Consider the following 22,978-nt stretch of genomic DNA (forward strand, 5'->3'; position numbering starts at 1 on the left):
TTAAGTATGCATCATGGTTTGTTAATTAAAATAAGTATGCAGCATGGTTTGTTATGAAAATAAGTATGCAGCATGGTTTGTTAAGAAAATAAGTATGCAGCATGGTTTGTTATGAAAATAAGTATGCAGCATGGTTTGTTATGAAAATAAGTATGCAGCATGGTTTGTTAAGAAAATAAGTATGCAGCATGGTTTGTTAAGAAAATAAGTATGCAACATGGTTTTTAAGAAAATAAGTATGCAACATGGTTTGTTAAGAAAATAAGTATGCAACATGGTTTGTTATGAAAATAAGTATGCAGCATGGTTTGTTATGAAAATAAGTATGCAGCATGGTTTGTTAAGAAAATAAGTATGCAGCATGGTTTGTTAAGAAAATAAGTATGCAGCATGGTTTGTTATGAAAATAAGTATGCAGCATGGTTTGTTAAGAAAATAAGTATGCAGCATGGTTTTGTATAAGAAAATAAGTATGCACATGGTTTTTTAAAATAAACATGTTGTTTGAAATAAGTAGCAGCATGGTTTGTTTATGAAAATAAGTATGCAGCATGGTTTGTTATGAAAATAAGTATGCTGCATTTGTGAAAATAAGTATGCAGCATGGTTTGTTAGAAAATAAGTATGCAGCATGGTTTGTTAGAAAATAAGTATGCAGCAGTTTGTTTTGTAATTGATAGAAATAAGTATGCAGCATGGTTTGTTATGAAAATAAGTATGCAGCATGGTTTGTTATGAAAATAAGTATGCAGCATGGTTTGTTAAGAAAATAAGTATGCAGCATGGTTTGTTAAGAAAATAAGTATGCAGCATGGTTTGTTATGGAAATAAGTATGCAGCATGGTTTGTTAAGAAAATAAGTATGCAGCATGGTTTGTTATGAAAATAAGTATGCAGCATGGTTTGTTATGAAAATAAGTATGCAGCATGGTTTGTAGAATAAGTATGCACATGGTTTGTTAGAAAATAAGTATGCAGCATGGTTTGTTATGAAAATAAGTATGCAGCATGGTTTGTTATGAAATAAGTATGCAGCATGGTTTGTTAATAAATAGTTGCAGCATGGTTTGTTAGAAAAATAAGTATGCAGCATGGTTTGTTAAGAAAATAAGTATGCAACATGGTTTGTTATGAAAATAAGTATGCAGCATGGTTTGTTAAGAAAATAAGTATGCAGCATGGTTTGTTATGAAAATAAGTATGCAGCATGGTTTGTTATGAAAATAAGTATGCAGCATGGTTTGTTATGAAAATAAGTATGCAGCATGGTTTGTTATGAAAATAAGTATGCAGCATGGTTTGTTAAGAAAATAAGTATGCAACATGGTTTGTTATGAAAAATAAGTATGCAGCATGGTTTGTTATGGAAATAAGTATGCAGCATGGTTTGTTAAGAAAATAAGTATGCAGCATGGTTTGTTTATGAAAATAAGTATGCAGCATGGTTTGTTAAGAAAATAAGTATGCAGCATGATTTGTTATGAAAATAAGTATGCAGCATGGTTTGTTATGGAAATAAGTTTGCAGCATGGTTTGTTAAGAAAATAAGTATGCAGCATGGTTTGTTATGAAAATAAGTATGCAGCATGGTTTGTTAAGAAATTAAGTATGTAACGTTATTTGTTAAGAACATATTACTAGTAAGTGTGCTATATGATTGGGCGAGAACATAAATATGTCTTGATTTAGTAAGAATACAATTATTGCATTGGGTAAAGATGCTCCACTGCCGACAGAAAATCAACGATGTTCATCATTTACACAATAATTTGTGTTTAATCGTGTATAGATACATGCCTAATTAAAACAAAAAATAATATAAACTAATTGATCTTGAGCTTTTGGTGAATGCACAATCAGTAATTCATTCCATATAGGACATAATGCCGCGAAATTTGTTCGGAATGCAATTAATTATTTTTAATACTTTTTATCTTGACGTAAAATTATAAGCTCAAAATTTTCAAAGGTGGTAATGGTGTTAAGTAAGTAACTTTTGTAAATGAAGAAAAATACTAAATCGTCTGCTCGTGTTTTTGATAGTGAAAAAATACCATTTGTCAGCGGTGGAGCATCTTTAATAAGTCATATAATTAGTAGAGAATGTCAATACTCTGTATTTCACATACAAATTGTAATAGGTTTAGAGTTCAATTATGTAAGTGCATTTTCAACGTCACATGTTAAGGTTTCAGCTAACTATGTGGCGTGTTGATTGTTAGCTAAAAGGAACGCTTAAAACGAGTTCCAACGAATGTTAATAAATTTTCTTTCTCTGCAGACATATAACATTTTTGTCTGAGTTACAAATTTTATGAATTGTTTCAAAATTATAATGAAATATCGAATTGCAAGTTATAAAAAGACTATAAAACTTTCTCTGCATTAATTAACATAATGACAGCAAAATAGTAAATCATCATTGAATTATAGTTGATTACATATACTGCTAATTCTTCGAATTTCGTAAAAGTTAACACAAAGGCTATAATAAACTGGTATAGCGCAGGAAAATTACAAAAACCTTAAATATGTTTGTAAATAATAACTACTAAGCGCAATTTTGGGAAATAATGTAGCTTCGATAAGATAACACTATAGAAAAAGGCAAAAGTTTCACTAAAGGAAGGAGACACGAGATACAACACGAATATATATACCGCAGCCTCCCAAAACATATATATTCATACATCGAAACAGCCGGAATGTCGTCCTTACATTTTCTGGTAACAGAACTTTAAGCCAAAGTGACACGTATACTAGAACCAGAATTCGTATTATTAATGCTGTAGTCATGTACAGTGTTCTGTAGATAATACACTAAATATCTTTACAATAATGCTTGGCAAGCTTTAAGAACAAAGACAAGTCAGTCAGTCTGATTCAGACAACCAGCTATAAAACAAACATTATTATTAAGTGTTTCCACTGAAATCGTTTTTGGTTAAACGAGTTTGATATATAACAATACCAATGATGATATATCTTATACCCTGTTACAGTAAAACCTATATTTAGATATATTACACATGTTTCCGCTGTTAAACAAATCTAACATGATACTTGCCAAGTCTATAGCTTTTCTAGTGCAAATGAACTCTTCTGACATAATTACACATTTATTTCTCTACTCCGACTCAGTCATTGACCCTCGTTACGAGCGAACGTTCCCGGACAGCGTTCATTGACCTTTCGGAGTGAAACGTGGCCGCATAGACCGCATTATGCAGAATCTATACTCAGATGGGTCATTGAGCCCCAGATCCGCCATGACATTGCCTACTGACACACAAACAGGCCAATGGAATCTCGCGTCCTTAAATGACTTCTACTTAATAACCTCAACGTTATCCTTCTCCAACGTAACCAAATATAATCCTCATTTGTGTGAGGGGTGTTTGCAGATATCTTGTGCTATTTTGGATATATCCTAAATATCTATACGTGGTCTTGATTAGTAGAAAAAAGCAAGATCGAAAATGTGAGCAAGGAGCGTTTGATGTTCTTGATGACTGTATAATGAGGTATGAGATAATTTAAAGTAACTCGTCTGAAGCAAGGTGCCCGGCCAGGTCACCAGCAGACTGGCCGGGCGGGGCATCCCGGGGGTCTTGGCAGCCCGGGGGTATTGGCAGCTTTACATAGGAAGAATCTACATCGGGGGATGATAAATTTTTACATATGGTAAGTTCCAAAAGTCATACATAATCGTTTATTTTATATAATTGACGTTGCGTTACCTATTAAGCAGATATTGCCACTGATTTAATATTGTTTTAAAATTGATAATTATGCTTTAGTTATGATTTCATTTGAAACTTCGTGTAATTGTGACACTTTTGTCATCTGAAATCAGAAACGGAATAATGTAAGCCTTGCCTTTTCCTAACCTTTCAAAAATGGCTGAATAACACATTAACATGTTAGGTGGTTCATTTTTTTCCAATTATGCTTTCTGGTTTATTTAACAACCTTTTCATATCTAAGACTTCATAGAATTGAGAAAATCCAGGTTTACTATCTTTGATATTTTATTAAGCGAATTCTCTAATTTTTACATGAATAATACAAAGATAAGATTACCACACTACAGTAGCCTCTGCATTACGCACATGCTTTATAATCATCAAGATCAGAATTCAGAATGACGAAATATAAATACTAAATTTGTTAATGTCAAAATATGTAAAACTGTAATCGTGTGGAAATGAAATTTGATTGTTTAGGTAGCAAACGTTGATCTATATGCAATTGTTGGCTACGTATCAGTCGCCGCCATCTTGGGTCTAAAAATACATATACAACCATAATGAAAACAGTTTCTTTAACCCTTTGTAAGAAGCAAGCTAACCTTTAAGTATTTCAAACGCGTGTAATAGTGTTATAACTAATTCAATTACATGTACTACAAACTATTTAACAAAAGAGTTTATTACGATGGAAACCCTTTCAACTCCAACAATCACTCCTTAGAAATTTAGAAGGCAAGTATTTATCTTATATGAATCATAACTCCTGTTAAGACGATATGTTTTTAATACATTATCTGTGCCTTAACTAAACCAGTTAAATGTATCATTTTTTTAGGTGTAAGTTAAACACGTAGGTTTATATCTTGGCATTAAAACATATTAACGCTACACGAATGTTGTTTGATTGTTTAATTTATATAATTTACACCATTGCTTGAAGTTTTATTTGAGAAATTGGTCTTGTATACGATGCATATTAAGAATACGATGCATATAATGGTTATTGATTATTTTTTCTGAGATGTTTGACACACCAAAATAGTCTATATCAACTTCAAATTATAAGACTCATAAAATGAAAATGTAGAAAAAAGTAAAACATGTTGTTATAGATACGATTTTCAAGCATGCTTGTTTGAAAAAAAACCCGTTAAGGACAAGCGGTTTTAATATTGGCTTTGAAAATGAAGTTTCTCATATTTTTGTAACATCCTCGATAGTACAACTGGAGGAAACAGAACAGAACAGGTAATTTATTTCTTTGATACACATCAAAAGAGCCGTATAATGGTACACTTTGGTTGACTGTATGGCTTTGAAGTAGGGACCACAATGTACCGTTTTTCAATTCTTTTGATGTTTATCAAAGTACAAAAATTATTTTCACCAGTTATCGCTCACAGAGCCTTCAAGTTTGCTATGAAATATTCCAGTTATGGATACATTACCCGTGGAGTATCGAGGATGCCTTGGTAGATAATTATAACACTGTTTCACTAAATCATGTTAATTCAGCAAAGAATATCATCCTTGTGTATTCCCCCCTCAGACTGAAATGCACATTAACATGCCAGGTAGTCCATTGTTTCCAATTACCTTTATGGATGAGGACGTACAGTATACTTGTAATAAAAGTACACACCCCTTTCTTTCAGTAATAACTGTCTTACTCATAACACACGTTATTCGTTTGTGTACTAGCGGTCAGTGACCTAGATGGTCAATGACATTTTTAACGCGGGATCGATTCTCCCCTAGTTTTATTAAATTTTCGTTAGCATATTGTAAACGAATCAGCATATCGCCATCCTAGTCATCATAACGTCAACAGTAGTACAAACCCTGGAGTATAGAGAATGTCATCAAGTAAAATTGTATATCTTCCACTAAATGTAAAAGGAAAATATATGTCAAGTCAAGCATTCTATAGGACCTTTACATGATTGTCCAATCACTCCAGTACATGTATGTATAACGCCATATTGTAAGGGTTTAGTGAACGGTGCCATGCACAAAGGTGATTGACCTTTTCCTATCAATACATAGCCGATTCTCTACCACGACAAGTTCTATCGCCGAGGTGGGCTTTAGTTTGAATGAGATTCTTTCCCTGAATGCATTAAACATTCATATAAAATTTCCTTGTGATTGTATTTATTTTTGGTTTGGTCAATGTAGGCTTACAAAAAAGTGATTGACCCTCATAATAACCGATTCCTATTTCCATACATCACAACATCCCATGATACGACTTACTTACAACATATCCCGTGTGAATTTATGATGAGTTTTAACAGCATAATATAAAGAGTTATCTTCGTCCTACGATTTTTGCCTTTCATACAAACATATGCATACAACAGATGCCGATGACCGTCCTTCAATCGATCAATTGTTTCATATCACGTTACTTCTGACTTGTCTCATTCTATACGCTTGACTTCAGTGGCATGATATGAGATTATCAAACCATAGAGCGTCTTCCTAATATATATGCTTTTGTTGCTAATGTATTATTTCCTTGATATGCCTTATCAATATCGATTAGAAGTGCAGCGTTGTTCTAAATCAGAAATGACAGAAATTTCGTCATATATCAAAGAAGGTGACTGACCTTCTTTAATCAATATCCTTAAAGTACAAATACAAATCGTACATAATTTGTGTCTCGTCAAAGTACAAATACAAATCGTACATAATTTGTGTCTCGTCAAAGTACAAATACAAATCGTACATAATTTGTGTCTCGTCAAAGTACAAATACAAATTGTACATAATTTGTGTCTCGTCAAAGTACAAATACAAATTGTACATAATTTGTGTCTCGTCAAAGTACAAATACAAATTGTACATAATTTGTGTCTCGTCAAAGTACAAATACAAATTGTACATAATTTGTGTGTCTCGTCAAAGTACAAATACAAATTGTACATAATTTGTGTCTCGTCAAAGTACAAATACAAATTGTACATAATTTGTGTCTCGTCAAAGTACAAATACAAATTGTACATAATTTGTGTCTCGTCAAAGTACAAATACAAATCGTACATAATTTGTGTCTCGTCAAAGTACAAATACAAATCGTACATAATTTGTGTCTCGTCAAAGTACAAATACAAATCGTACATAATTTGTGTCTCGTCACATTGCATTTTTACAATCTAGTGAATTTTTTCAATGTACAATTTTTCTATGTACACATTACTTTGAAGCTAACTACGACGGAGTAAAAATAATGTATCTTTAAGAAAACATATTACAGAACATCTTTACTATTAGATTAAGGTGAATGACCATCTTCAGATCATCATTTCCTTAAATACATACTGAATCATTTCCTTAAATACATACTGATTCATTTCCTTAAATACACACTGAATCATTACATTATAATTTAACATCCTTAAATACATACTGAATCATTACATTATAATTATCCTTAAATACACACTGAATCATTACATTATAATTTAACATCCTTAAATACACACTGAATCATTACATTATAATTTAACATCCTTAAATACACACTGAATCATTACATTATAATTTAACATCCTTAAATACACACTGAATCATTACATTATAATTTAACATCCTTAAATAGACACTGAATCATTACATTATAATTTAACATCCTTAAATACACACTGAATCATTACATTATAATTTAACATCCTTAAATAACACTGAATCATTACATGTAATTTAACATCCTTAAATACACACTGAATCATTACATTATCATTTAACATCCTTAAATACACACTGAATCATTTACATGATAATTTAACATCCTTAAATACACACTGAATCATTACATTATAATTTAACATCCTTAAATACACACTGAATCATTTACATTATAATTTAACATCCTTAAATACACACTGAATCATTACATTATAATTTAACATCCTTAAATACACACTGAATCATTACATTATAATTTAACATCCTTAAATACATACTGAATCATTACATTATAATTTAACATCCTTAAATACACACTGAATCATTACATTAACACTTAATACATACTGAATTACATATAATTTAACATCCTTAAATACACACTGAATCATTACATGATAATTTAACATCCTTAAATACACACTGAATCATTACATTATAATTTAACATCCTTAAATACACACTGAATCATTACATTATAATTTAACATCCTTAAATACACACTGAATCATTACATTATAATTTAACATCCTTAAATACACACTGAATCATTACATTATAATTTAACATCCTTAAATACACACTGAATCATTACATTATAATTTAACATCCTTAAATACATACTGAATCATTACATGATAATTTAACATCCTTAAATACACACTGAATCATTTACATGATAATTTAACATCCTTAAATACATACTGAATCATTACATTATAATTTAACATCCTTAAATACACACTGAATCATTACATGATAATTTAACATCCTTAAATACATACTGAATCATTACATTATAATTTAACATCCTTAAATACATACTGAATCATTTACATGATAATTTAACATCCTTAAATACATACTGAATCATTACATTATAATTTAACATCCTTAAATACATACTGAATCATTACATTATAATTTAACATCCTTAAATACATACTGAATCATTACATTATAATTTAACATCCTTAAATACATACTGAATCATTACATTATAATTTAACATCCTTAAATACATACTGAATCATTACATATAATTTAACATCCTTAAATACATACTGAATCATTACATTATAATTTAACATCCTTAAATACACACTGAATCATTACATTATAATTTAACATCCTTAAATACACACTGAATCATTACATTATAATTTAACATCCTTAAATACACACTGAATCATTACATTATAATTTAACATCCTTAAATATACACTGAATCATTACATTATAATTTAACATCCTTAAATACACACTGAATCATTACATTATAATTTAACATCCTTAAATACACACTGAATCATTACATTATAATTTAACATCCTTAAATACACACTGAATCATTACATTATAATTTAACATCCTTAAATACACACTGAATCATTACATTATAATTTAACATCCTTAAATACACACTGAATCATTACATTATAATTTAACATCCTTAAATACACACTGAATCATTTACATGATAATTTAACATCCTTAAATACACACTGAATCATTACATTATAATTTAACATCCTTAAATACACACTGAATCATTACATTATAATTTAACATCCTTAAATACACACTGAATCATTACATTATCATTTAACATCCTTAAATACACACTGAATCATTTACATGATAATTTAACATCCTTAAATAGACACTGAATCATTACATGATAATTTAACATCCTTAAATACACACTGAATCATTACATTATTATCTAACATCCTTAAATACATACTGAATCATTTACATGATAATTTAACATCCTTAAATACACACTGAATCACTACATTATCATTTAACATCCTTAAATACACACTGAATCATTTACATGATAATTTAACATCCTTAAATACACACTGAATCATTACATTATAATTTAACATCCTTAAATACACACTGAATCATTTACATGATAATTTAACATCCTTAAATACATACTGAATCATTACATTATAATTTAACATCCTTAAATACATACTGAATCATTACATTATAATTTAACATCCTTAAATACACACTGAATCATTTACATGATAATTTAACATCCTTAAATACACACTGAATCATTTACATTATCATTTAACATCCTTAAATACACACTGAATCATTTACATGATAATTTAACATCCTTAAATACACACTGAATCATTACATTATAATTTAACATCCTTAAATATACACTGAATCATTACATTATAATTTAACATCCTTAAATACACACTGAATCATTTACATGATAATTTAACATCCTTAAATACACACTGAATCATTACATTATAATTTAACATCCTTAAATATACACTGAATCATTTACATGATAATTTAACATCCTTAAATACACACTGAATCATTTACATGATAATTTAACATCCTTAAATACATACTGAATCATTTACATGATAATTTAACATCCTTAAATACATACTGAATCATTACATTATAATTTAACATCCTTAAATACATACTGAATCATTACATTATAATTTAACATCCTTAAATACATACTGAATCATTACATTATAATTTAACATCCTTAAATACATACTGAATCATTACATTATAATTTAACATCCTTAAATACATACTGAATCATTACATTATAATTTAACATCCTTAAATACATACTGAATCATTACATGATAATTTAACATCCTTAAATACATACTGAATCATTACATTATAATTTAACATCCTTAAATACACACTGAATCATTACATTATAATTTAACATCCTTAAATATACACTGAATCATTACATTATAATTTAACATCCTTAAATACACACTGAATCATTTACATGATAATTTAACATCCTTAAATACACACTGAATCATTACATGATAATTTAACATCCTTAAATACACACTGAATCATTACATTATAATTTAACATCCTTAAATACACACTGAATCATTTACATGATAATTTAACATCCTTAAATACACACTGAATCATTACATGATAATTTAACATCCTTAAATACACACTGAATCATTACATTATAATTTAACATCCTTAAATACACACTGAATCATTACATATAATTTAACATCCTTAAATACACAGAATCATTACATTAATTTAACATCCTTAAATACACACTGAATCATTACATTATAATTTAACATCCTTAAATACACACTGAATCATTACATTATAATTTAACATCCTTAAATACACACTGAATCATTACATTATAATTTAACATCCTTAAATACACACTGAATCATTACATTATAATTTAACATCCTTAAATACATACTGAATCATTACATTATAATTTAACATCCTTAAATACATACTGAATCATTACATTATAATTTAACATCCTTAAATACACACTGAATCATTACATTATAATTTAACATCCTTAAATACATACTGAATCATTACATTATAATTTAACATCCTTAAATACATACTGAATCATTACATTATAATTTAACATCCTTAAATACATACTGAATCATTACATTATAATTTAACATCCTTAAATACATACTGAATCATTACATTATAATTTAACATCCTTAAATACATACTGAATCATTACATTATAATTTAACATCCTTAAATACATACTGAATCATTACATTATAATTTAACATCCTTAAATACATACTGAATCATTACATTATAATTTAACATCCTTAAATACATACTGAATCATTACATTATAATTTAACATCCTTAAATATACACTGAATCATTACATGATAATTTAACATCCTTAAATACATACTGAATCATTTACATTATAATTTAACATCCTTAAATACACACTGAATCATTACATGATAATTTAACATCCTTAAATACACACTGAATCATTACATTATCATTTAACATCCTTAAATACACACTGAATCATTTACATGATAATTTAACATCCTTAAATACACACTGAATCATTACATGATAATTTAACATCCTTAAATACATACTGAATCGAATCATTACATTATAATTTAACATCCTTAAATACACACTGAAACATTACATTATAATTTAACATCCTTAAATACACACTGAATCATTTACATGATAATTTAACATCCTTAAATACACACTGAATCATTACATTATAATTTAACATCCTTAAATACACACTGAATCATTACATTATAATTTAACATCCTTAAATACATACTGAATCATTACATTATTATTAACATCCTTAAATACATACTGAATCATTACATTATAATTTAACATCCTTAAATACACACTGAATCATTACATTATAATTTAACATCCTTAAATACATACTGAATCATTACATTATAATTTAACATCCTTAAATACATACTGAATCATTACATTATAATTTAACATCCTTAAATACATACTGAATCATTACATTATAATTTAACATCCTTAAATACACACTGAATCATTATATTATAATTTAACATCCTTAAATACACACTGAATCATTACATTATAATTTAACATCCTTAAATACACACTGAATCATTACATTATAATCTAACATCCTTAAATACACACTGAATCATTACATTATAATTTAACATCCTTAAATATACACTGAATCATTACATTATAATTTAACATCCTTAAATATACACTGAATCATTACATTATAATTTAACATCCTTAAATAGACACTGAATCATTACATTATAATTTAACATCCTTAAATACATACTGAATCATTTCCTTAAATACATACTGAATCATTACATTATAATTTAACATCCTTAAATACACACTGAATCATTTACATTATAATTTTTACACTGGTTTGTCCTCCGTAGCACTGTACTAACATCCTTACTACGCCAGAGTAAAGACAACTAGCTGTAGGTGATTGACCTCCTTACAATCTATACCTCTACACTGCGAACCACCTTCAGATCATTTCCGTAAATATACACTGAATCATTACCATTATTATTATGTCTTAATTTATTATTTAATCTTGTTTCCATTCCACCGTACTACATGTACATAACTATCAGGCTTACTACACGTTAGAGTCACGAAAACTAGATGATTGACCACCTAACAATCGATATATCTACTCCCCATACCTCTACACTGCAAACCACCTTCAGATCACCATTGCCTTAAATATATACAGAAGTATTACCATTATTATCATGTTTTATTTAATCTTTCGTCCAGTCCACTGTACTATAATTATCAGGCTAACTACGCCAGTGTACAGAAAACTAGTTGAATGACCACTTTCAGATAATCAATTCTTTAAATATATTCTGAATCATTGTCATTATTATTTACTTTCTTTTGTCCACTGTACTAAAATCAGCTGATATTGCTATCATTCTTACTATACGCCAGTGTACAAAAACCTAGGTGATTGACCCCCTTATAATCGATATACCTACTCCAAATACCACTACACTGCGCCTCCTACACATGTGGAGCCAGGAGAACTTGACCCAGTTCTCAGTCCACAGCGGAGAGTCAATATAACCGGATCTGTCATGTAAAGGTGAATGACTTTTCGGTTCAGAATAATGGAATCAATTTCCTATGTTCTATTACTTCTACGTAACTTCTGGTAATGTCAATCGCACTGATAGAAAGATATTTCTAACCAGAGAGTCTAGGTGTACAATGTATCTGCACATCGTCGGAGCCCACATTAAATTGCACTGTGAAGCATAGGTCTGGAAAGAAACATGTAATTATGTCTTAAGGCAATGCTACCCTAGGTCACCCAGACTCTGTCGTTAACTCAAATTAAAAATCAAACTTTTTTTTTTAAATTACGTGGCATACTGGCATCTACCAAAATACCTAAACATGAAAAACTGTTCTACAGTTATCATAACATAAGTATGCACTTAACATATAGTATAGTAAACACACGAAGGAATCGTACATACATGTATATAACTATAACAGTATAAAGTCACATAATGTAAAACTAAATCATGTTCAGTTAAAGGGCCATGACAATAAACCAATATCTCTCTTGTTTATTTCCATATTATTGCATATATAATTGAAAATGATAACATGACTTAATTAAGTATCTAGTTCGGTACCTATATTGTTTCTTAAGTAAATGTTACATTGCTGACACTTGGTATCTCTGGACAAGATTTCGTGGGGGGTAAGGGAATTACATTGTACCTAAGAACAATCTGGAAATGACCTGACTGAACGCTCGTGTAGGAACAACAGAACACTCTAACACTGTGTATAATGACTCTGGATCATATGACTGTTTCACGAAATCGATTATAATTGATTCAAATATCCAGATGGCATTAACATACACATAACTTGAATTGTACATTTTAGAATTATTTTTGATACCAGAAATAAGGCATTACATATATATATGATAGTCAGTGTATGTGTTTATGATTGCTGTTGTCATAAAAGTGCATCGGATTCATTGATTAACAAATCGATATGTATACCCAGCCTAAGAAGTAAAAATATTGAAGAATATAACGATCACTAATATTATGAATGATTACGTTGTATTGAAAAGGGTTCAGCATTTGAGAAAAACTTTGGCGGGATAGAAGAACATGGATGGTTAAAAAATAAAAATAAAACCAACAATTTATTGACTTAAGCAAGCCTACATGTATGACATTATTAATAGGATCTATGTTACCCGAAAATGTGTATATAAAAGAAATTTCAGGAATACGGTGGCTGGAACGAAAAGCAGGAAATATTATGAATTCAGAAGGACAAATTTATTGACTTCAGCAAGTCTACATACGTGATGGCTCGATATGTGCTGACCTCAGCGGTCAGTAACCCCTTTATTGTATAGGTACATGTGTACAATGAAATACGTCATTGACTTATAAAGCAATACCTGCAAGCCGGTACTGTAGTTATCTGTAATAGAGAATACATGCTACGAGCATCTTTTTGGCTTATATTACAACACTACATGTATATCTTATTATATAAGATATATTATATCTTAGTTCATTAATATATTAAACACTATATAATTATAAATTATGTTTTTAAATAAAACACTAAAGGCTTAAATTAAAGAGTTGAAATTTTAAAACAATTGAAAAAACAATCTTAATAAATAAAATAAAATAATATTATGGTTTATGAACAGATATACAAAATAGTGTCATATTTCTGATTTTTCCCCCATAACCTATCGATATATATCAATAAACCAGTTACTCTTCTATAGCAAACAGTTTTCTCAAAATAACTGCAAGCCTAACATGATGTTGTGTTTTCTACAGAAGCTATCGGATTAAGGCTATTCCTGTACGTACGTGTGTATGTGTATAACAAACTATCCAATACGACCGAAGTGGTCAATGACCTTTGTCAAACACTGCGCATGCGTGAATTGCAAAAAGCCAATACACATTTAGTAGAAGCCATGAAGCGGCATGTTCAATTGCGGTGATCTATAAATATCCACACGTGCTAGAAAGCAGTAGTATATAACTAGGTAGGTGACTTCAGCTCCAAGTCACAATTCCCCGGACCCACTGCTGTGAGCAGGGGGACGGTACACTGGATTTACACTAGTATTACTATTCGGATATGTTTTATTCGTGATATACGGGATTCTATTTAACTTGTTGGAGAATGTAAGTAATTGAGTTCAATATAACTTAAATAGAATTGACAGGTAGAACAATGTTATATATGTCATTAACTTGATAATCTTTATACACTCTGTATTTTATTTACCAGCTAGTGTGTTTCTTCATAGTTATGTATGAGGTAAACACAATTTAGGTGCTAGAAAAAACACTGTTATGTCAATATTATCAATTATATTATTTATTGATATAACCTACAAGCTTTTGTTTATTAGATAATCATTGACGTCAACTAATTAAATACCACGTTGTAAACGGCGACGTAATTTGTAACGTTTTTCAAGCCAATGTAAATGCTTAATTGGTACCAGCATGATTACTTTATAACTTGGAAATGATATAATTTCTGAAGAACAGTATAGATGAAATAATGCTGTACTAGACACATGCACAGATATAAACAGTCTTAGACTTAGCCAATCACTAATGACGTTACAAAACGTGACGTCAGTTTTGATTGGCTAAGCAAAAAGGCCCAGTTTCACGAACCTTCCATATATCTACGGATTTCTTTAACGTTAACATCTCCACAGGTTTCAGATTTTAAGGAAAGTTCCCTACCTTAGGTTAAAACGCATTCCTATGGGGAATTTTAAATAAAGAAATTCCTTAATGTTAACGAAAGTTTGTGAAACTGGGCCCTGCTATACAATTTAAAGCGAGGTCAAATCTTCGTCAAGGCTAATGTGATTCGAAATAAATCCGACATCATAATGTCCTAGCAGATTGTAAAGCGTTGTACATACTAAATTTCCATTAGGAAAACATATTTTTCCCGTATGGAAGTATCATCAATTTTATTCATGGTCATTTTTCTTTTTTTTTTTTTTCAGATGGAAAATATGGATGGCAATCAGATGAAAAAAAGAGCCAACATTGACAGCCGGAGATAATTTCTTCACAAAAAGAGTGAGTATAAGATGATTTATCTTTATCATAAAATACAACCTATTAGATAGCAAAAACCTTTAAAAGCATTATTGTTCTAGACTGTAGACTTCTTACGCTGCGAAAAAAAACATCGTTATTTGATAACTTAGGGTCAACCAATATATGTCTCACATGCAAATTACCTTTCAATAAAGAAAACAAATGTTATTCTTAATGAACTACAATATGTACGTAAAGAGACTGCAATGTTGAATATTAACCAGTATTTAAACTACAGTCGTGTTTATGTATAATGACTCCCAAAGTGAAGGGACAACGAAAATGTCTAAATAGCTATGTTGTCTTTACACACAGTTCACATTGTGTTGGGTTGTCATGTAGGACCCAAGGAATATGATCTGAGTTAGCAGGTCTTCGCAAAGACAGGTTTGATTGTAATACTGTATCTTATTGGCTGTCTTATATGTTTTTGTAGAGGCTGAAATGGGGCTGAATATTGAATGCATCAAAATACAATCTGCAAGTTAATGCACCTCACACTGTGATGATCCACACATAAATGATTACTGGAAAGCGACATCAAAAAGTCCTATTGTAACATCTTCCAAATGACAATGTCCATACAAGTTCGAGTGTGATCAACATTTGAGAAATAAGTGGAAAGTCAATGTTTATCTGTTGAGGACGATAACATACTGAAGATTAAAATAATAGAAAACATCTGCATTACAAGTGTTTAACGGAATCGTCAAAAGTTCTTCTGTTAGAGATGACATTGGAGATGCATGTTTTACACGATACAATTTACACTCTTTAAACTATGCAAGTAACATGGGCCAGTTCCATCAATATTTCTAACAATGAAGAAAGTCCTAACCTTGAAATATCCATGAGAGAGCATTATAGAAGTCACGAAGAAGTTACTTATATAAGAGCTTTCTTAACTTCTGTAATGTCTTTTAGTAGGGAATTAAAGGAAAGGTATTTTCATTAAAATTTAGGGATGTTGATAAAACTAGGACCATGTTACTATATCTTAGTGGTGTAAATGGAATGTGGTGTGGATGTGTACGATTTTTGTTAAAACGAGTGTGTTTTGTAAAAGAAATGTACAAGTGGAAAATGTATATGTATATAGAACTTTAATATATATTGCTGAATGTGATACTTATGTAAATGTACTGTTTCGGACAAAAATACCGACGGTAACATGAAGGATGATTTTCCCGGTGAAACTGTACATTAAGATGACAATGTTTACGTTGTCGATATCTATGCAAGGTACAAATAGTTAGACTGTGCTCATATTTTTTCAAAAGTGTTGTTAGCTTAGTACATAATATGACTTATTTTTTTATTTTATAGTATATTGAAAAATAGAAATAAAAATGAAATAATGTGAAACTACATAATCATTTTAATACATCATACTATTCATGATTTTACCTATAAGTTAATCGGTTTTAAAATATTAGTCAAACAGAGGAAACGGTACGGATAATGGACGATCCGAAATTGAGTCGACATTTAGATACAACTATGACAAAGTATATCTTATTTGTATAATTTCAATCACGCATGATAACCCAATTCTGTTAGTTCCAAAATCATTTTTGTGAATCAAAATATTGCTTCATTTTTTTCTTTGACAATAATTTGCATTTGAAAATGTAATTATTTTCCTTTCAAATTATTTTGCATAATATTTATGCTTTTGTGTATATATTGTATCTTGAATTAGCGGTAATGTTTACCATCGTTTTGTTAATGGGACGGAAACAATAGCTATTCTTTAGACAACATTCAGTAAGATAGATTAGAAAATAGTTAGCACTGTGAATGGACAAAAATATTTGCGATCTGAATTATGATAAAATAATGCCCTTTTTAAATTCTATGTCAATAACATTTTTGATGTATGTCAGATAAAAATCAAAATATTAAGGATGGCAAGTTTGGTTCATACCTTTCAATACAGAGGAAAACGAAGGGAAGTAACTCTGGTAGATCTGAATGACATACCTGTTACCTGTCGTCGAGGTCTTTATATATGCCGTAGGCATCGCTGACCCATTTGAAATGTATGGTTGTCGCGTTTTTTGTTTATAAAAGAAACAATGCTCTAGTTTTGATAATATCAATAAAAAATCTTGCACAAATCAACAACCTATCAATAACATTCTGAAAAAATAAACAGTTCTATATTGTGCTATTATTGTTCGTCCCATCTCATATCGTTTGATATGAATGTATAGAGTATAAACGTTATTTCTCAGGGGAATGGCTAAAACGTTCTTTGTTGAACAGATACCATTCACGGATGAATTATTGCAACCCGGTTATTTTTTATTTGTGCCATAGTATGCTATATATTACATGCTTTTGATCATATAGATACGAAAATTGTAATTATGTAAATATTTATAGAATATTTTTTTTGTGGAAAATGAGATACGATGTGAAACTGTTATGATTCCATGCATTCAAAGTTATCTCGTCTTTGTGTGTATATATGGGCTGAAACCTCATTGTTTTGTTTGAGAACACTGTTTCAATTTCGAATAGATTGGTGACGAATTTCTCATGAACAAGTGACGTAATAATCAAAATCTAGTCGCAAAGGGCAGATAACTTTGAGTTTTTGAAAGGCAGCATAAGAGTTGTATGTGTTGACGTGTATTGTATATACGTAGAATATTCCCATAAAATTCGTAGCAGTGGCCTAGAATGTATTGTATTAATGTAAATGTGTACAAAAACTGTTTTTCTAAATATGCCTGTGACCTAAATGACATAGGTGACAACCCTGTATAATATGTGAAGGAAGAAATGAATGAAATATGAATATGCCATCCCAGTAAAATGTATGATAGACAAAATAAATGAAAAACTAGATACACCAACCCGATGAAATATGTGAAAGAGGCAATCAATGAAACATTAGATGTGCCATCCCGGTGAAATGTGTGAAAGACAAAATGAATGAAAAATGAATATGCTAACCAGGTGACATTTGTGAAAGGAAAAAAATGACACACTAGATATGCTAATCCGGTGAAATGTGTGAACGAAAAAATAAAGCAAACTAGATGTGCCATCCCTGTGAAATGTGTTGAAAAAGAAATGAATGACAAACTAGATGTGTCATTCCGGTGAAATGTGTGAAAGAGGAAATGAATGACACTTGATGTGCCAACCCGGTGAAATGTGTGAAAGAAGAAATGAGTGAAACCAGATGTGCCAACCCGGTGAAATATGTGGAAGAATAAATGAATGACACTTGATATGCCAACCTTGTGAAATGTGTTAAAGAAGAAATGAATGCGCTTGATGTGCCAACCCGGTGAAATGTGTGAAAGAAGAAATGAATGAAACTAGATGTGCCGTTCCGATGAAATGTGTGAAAGAAGAAATGAATGACAAACTAGATGTGCCATTCCGGTGAAATGTGTGAAAGACGAAATGAATAAAACTAGATGTGCCATTCCGGTGAAATGTGTGAAAGAAGAAATGAATGAAACTAGATGTGCCATCCCGGTGAAATGTGTGAAAGACGAAATGAATGAAAAACTATATGTGCCATTACGGTGAAATGTGTGAACGAGGAAAAGAATGAAATTCCCGGTGAATTGTGTGAAAGACGAATTGAATGAAACTAGATGTGCCAACCCGGTGAAATGTGTGGAAGAAAAAATGAATGAAACTAGATGTGCCAACCTGGTGAAATGTGTTAAAGAAGAAATGAATGACACTTGATATGCCAACCCGGTGAAATATGTGAAAGAAGAAATGAATGACAAACTAGATGTGCCATTCCGGTGAAATGTGTAAAAGACAACATGAATAAAACTAGAATGACACTTGATATGCCAACCCGGTGAAATGTGTGAAAGAAGAAATGAATGAAAAACTATATGTGCCATTACGGTGAAATGTGTGAACGAGGAAAAGAATGAAATTCCCGGTGAATTGTGTGAAAGACGAATTGAATAAAACTAGATGTGCCATTCCGGTGAAATGTGTGAACGAGGAAAAGAATGAAACTAGATGTGCCATCCCGGTGAATTGTGTGAAAGACGAAATGAATAAAACTAAATGTGCCATCCCGGTGAATTGTGTGAAAGACGAAATGAATGAAAAACTATATGTGCCATTACGGTGAAATGTGTGAAAGACGAAATGACTGAAACTAGATGTGCCATTCAGATGAAATGTGTGAACGAGGAAAAGAATGAAACTAGATGTGCCATCCCGGTGAATTGTGTGAAAGACGAAATAAATAAAACTAAATGTGCCATCCCGGTGAATTGTGTGAAAGACGAAATGAATGAAAAACTATATGTGCCATTACGGTGAAATGTGTGAAAGACGAAATGACTGAAACTAGATGTGCCATTCAGATGAAATGTGTGAACGAGGAAAAGAATGAAACTAGATGTGCCAACCCGGTGAAATGTGTGAAAGACGAAATGACTGAAACTAGATGTGCCAACCCGGTGAAATGTGTGAAAGACGAAATGACTGAAACTAGATGTGCCAACCCGGTGAAATGTGTGAAAGACGAAATGACTGAAACTAGATGTGCCAACCCGGTGAAATGTGTGAAAGACGAAATGAATGAAAAACTATATATACCACCCTAATGAAATGTGAAATAGAATGAATGAAAAACTAGACGTGTAAACCCGGTGAAATGTTCGAAAAACAGTTTTTGTATACAAAGAATGTATGTAGCGATCTCCCAAGTTGATATTCTAAGAGTGTATTCTGTATTTGTATAATACAGAGTTACCTGCCCTTGTGGGTTGGTATTGATTGTGACGTCATATATGTGCGAGCTTAACGTTATAATTTTCAGTGAAAACGACGTGAAATTCGCTGAAAAAATAATGACTTCACAATGGATACTTGTCCGCAATGGAGGTAACTTTGTAATAAAAACAAAGTATGGCTGTGATCATGTAAATAAAAATATATCATCTTCCAATTGCATTATGTACCTATAATGATATATTACATAACAATATGTGATGTAAATATTCCCATCGCCGGTCATACATGATTGATTACACTACGTAGTATAGTGTTGTGCGATCAATCATGTCTCCGAGGATGAACTTTAACCTATGTGGATGGATATCCCGGTGAATTTGTATCTATTTTGTTATATGGCATTATTGCTTTAATCATATTGAAAAAGTGTTAAGTAACTGCGTGAAAGTGTAAAAACATATTGCAGATGGAGTTTGTTCGTTAACGAATTGACCTGTGTGTTAAAAAAGACAGGTTTTGTCTGCTAGATGGAACTTCCGAGCTTGAATGACTGACAAACGCAGTGAGTGTAAATATTGTACTGAAAAGAATAATGTTAAAATGAATATGCCAATATCTGTGATTATTTGTGAGTTGATTAATTTCGTGAATTCCAGTAAATGTCTTGATAGCTAATTGAAATCATGCAATACAGTTGCTGTATCATTAAACATAAGATCATTTGTAAATATTTCACCATATTATTTTTACTGATGGTATGTTTCTAATTCATCAACAAGTTTACCAATTTCTGCAATTTGTAAAACTAGTAGGTATGTTTGTTAACTTATAGTAGATAATTGAAAGAGAGGGGGAAAGGCATCGTCGGTAACCCAGAAGTCACGCGGAGTAACAGTCTTCATGGATTCGGCTAACTACAGTTACCTTAATCCGGTTACTCCCTTCACTTCAACCATGGTTCTCCAGCGATGGCTTAAAGGTTGTATTTTTTAATATAATTGATAATTCATTATCTAAAATTATCATAATTACAGTTTATAGAACAGCTATTTGTGTTACTCTCTTTGGGATTCGGTTCACAAAAGTTTAAGTGCCACGGTAACGCATGATCTGGGTTATAATATAAAGGAGCTCCGATTTGCAGAAACATACACCCCCCCCCGGTAATACCCATTCTTGTGACGTGAAAGCTCTGTGAACGAACCATATTGTGTCAAATTAACTACAAATCAATTGTATATAAGAGTTTTACTTACATAAGAAAATAGTAATAGTAAACAAAAAACAATAATTAAAATAGAAATTATCTAACAATAATATTTAAATTAAGCAACAAACCTTGTGAACACTAAACATGTAACTCCATTTTTTCATGCAATGATTATGGATAATGTGAAATATGAAAAATGTTCAATATGTCTAATGTTCACACATAATGTAAATAATGTATCGACGATTTTTAGAGTAGAGTTTTTTAAGTACATGTAGTAGAGTAGAACCTTTCAATGAAACCTTTCTTTAAATAAACCAGTGTTTCTACTATGAAGAAAAATAAGCATTTCGGTACATTTTGTCAACGTATTGCTACACTCTGGTGTTTGGGTGATGACTAGACAATTACTATCAGAAAACAAATGACTGTATAAAGCTATAGAAATGACGTATTACACGGTAGCTTGTTTTCAGAAAGGTTTTATGATGTTCAGGAATGAACACAACCGCGGATTCGAGACCAGTGCCATATCTTATGAATCAGCGATTCGTATATATATATATATATATTCTACAATTGTATATCTGATGTCATCTAATGTATGAATATATGCATAATATATGAAATACTAGCTATATAATTACTCATTATGGTAAGAACTGACGCAATAACACAAGCTTTCAATACATCCTGAAAATGTGATTTGATGGTTTTGTTTTGTAAAAATATCACTTTTCCTTATACATGTACCAGTGTAAAGCGAATGGTAAAACTGTTGTAAGTATTCATCTTTAGAGTAAAACAATTTATTCTTCAAGTATTTGTTACTCATCATAATGAGTTCGATTTATGATGTAATTTAACACTTTCATTAATTTGGATTGAAGTTCGAAAAATCGCTTCAAAAGTTTCAAAATTATCTGTAGCGTGTATTATCAAAACAATTGTAACATATGTATGTCGTTCATCAAATAAAATGTCAGAAAATTCATTTTGTTTTTTTGTTGTGTTAAGATACTGTAAACCAACTTATTTTCGGGTGC

At 30.5% G+C, this 22,978-nt stretch overlaps 1 long non-coding RNA gene across 1 annotated transcript; it reads left to right on the top strand.

Moving 5' to 3' along the window:
* Positions 1-2,486: 2,486 nt before the first annotated feature.
* On the top strand, positions 2,487-22,926 carry LOC138308879 (uncharacterized). The gene is made up of 3 exons (XR_011206160.1): positions 2,487-3,684; positions 15,892-15,967; positions 16,425-22,926. It is a non-coding gene; the product is annotated as an uncharacterized lncRNA (long non-coding RNA).
* Positions 22,927-22,978: the final 52 nt, after the last annotated feature.

The sequence above is a fragment of the Argopecten irradians genome, chromosome 15 (genome assembly GCF_041381155.1).
Source record: "Argopecten irradians isolate NY chromosome 15, Ai_NY, whole genome shotgun sequence".
Classification (NCBI taxonomy): Eukaryota; Metazoa; Mollusca; class Bivalvia; order Pectinida; family Pectinidae; genus Argopecten; species Argopecten irradians.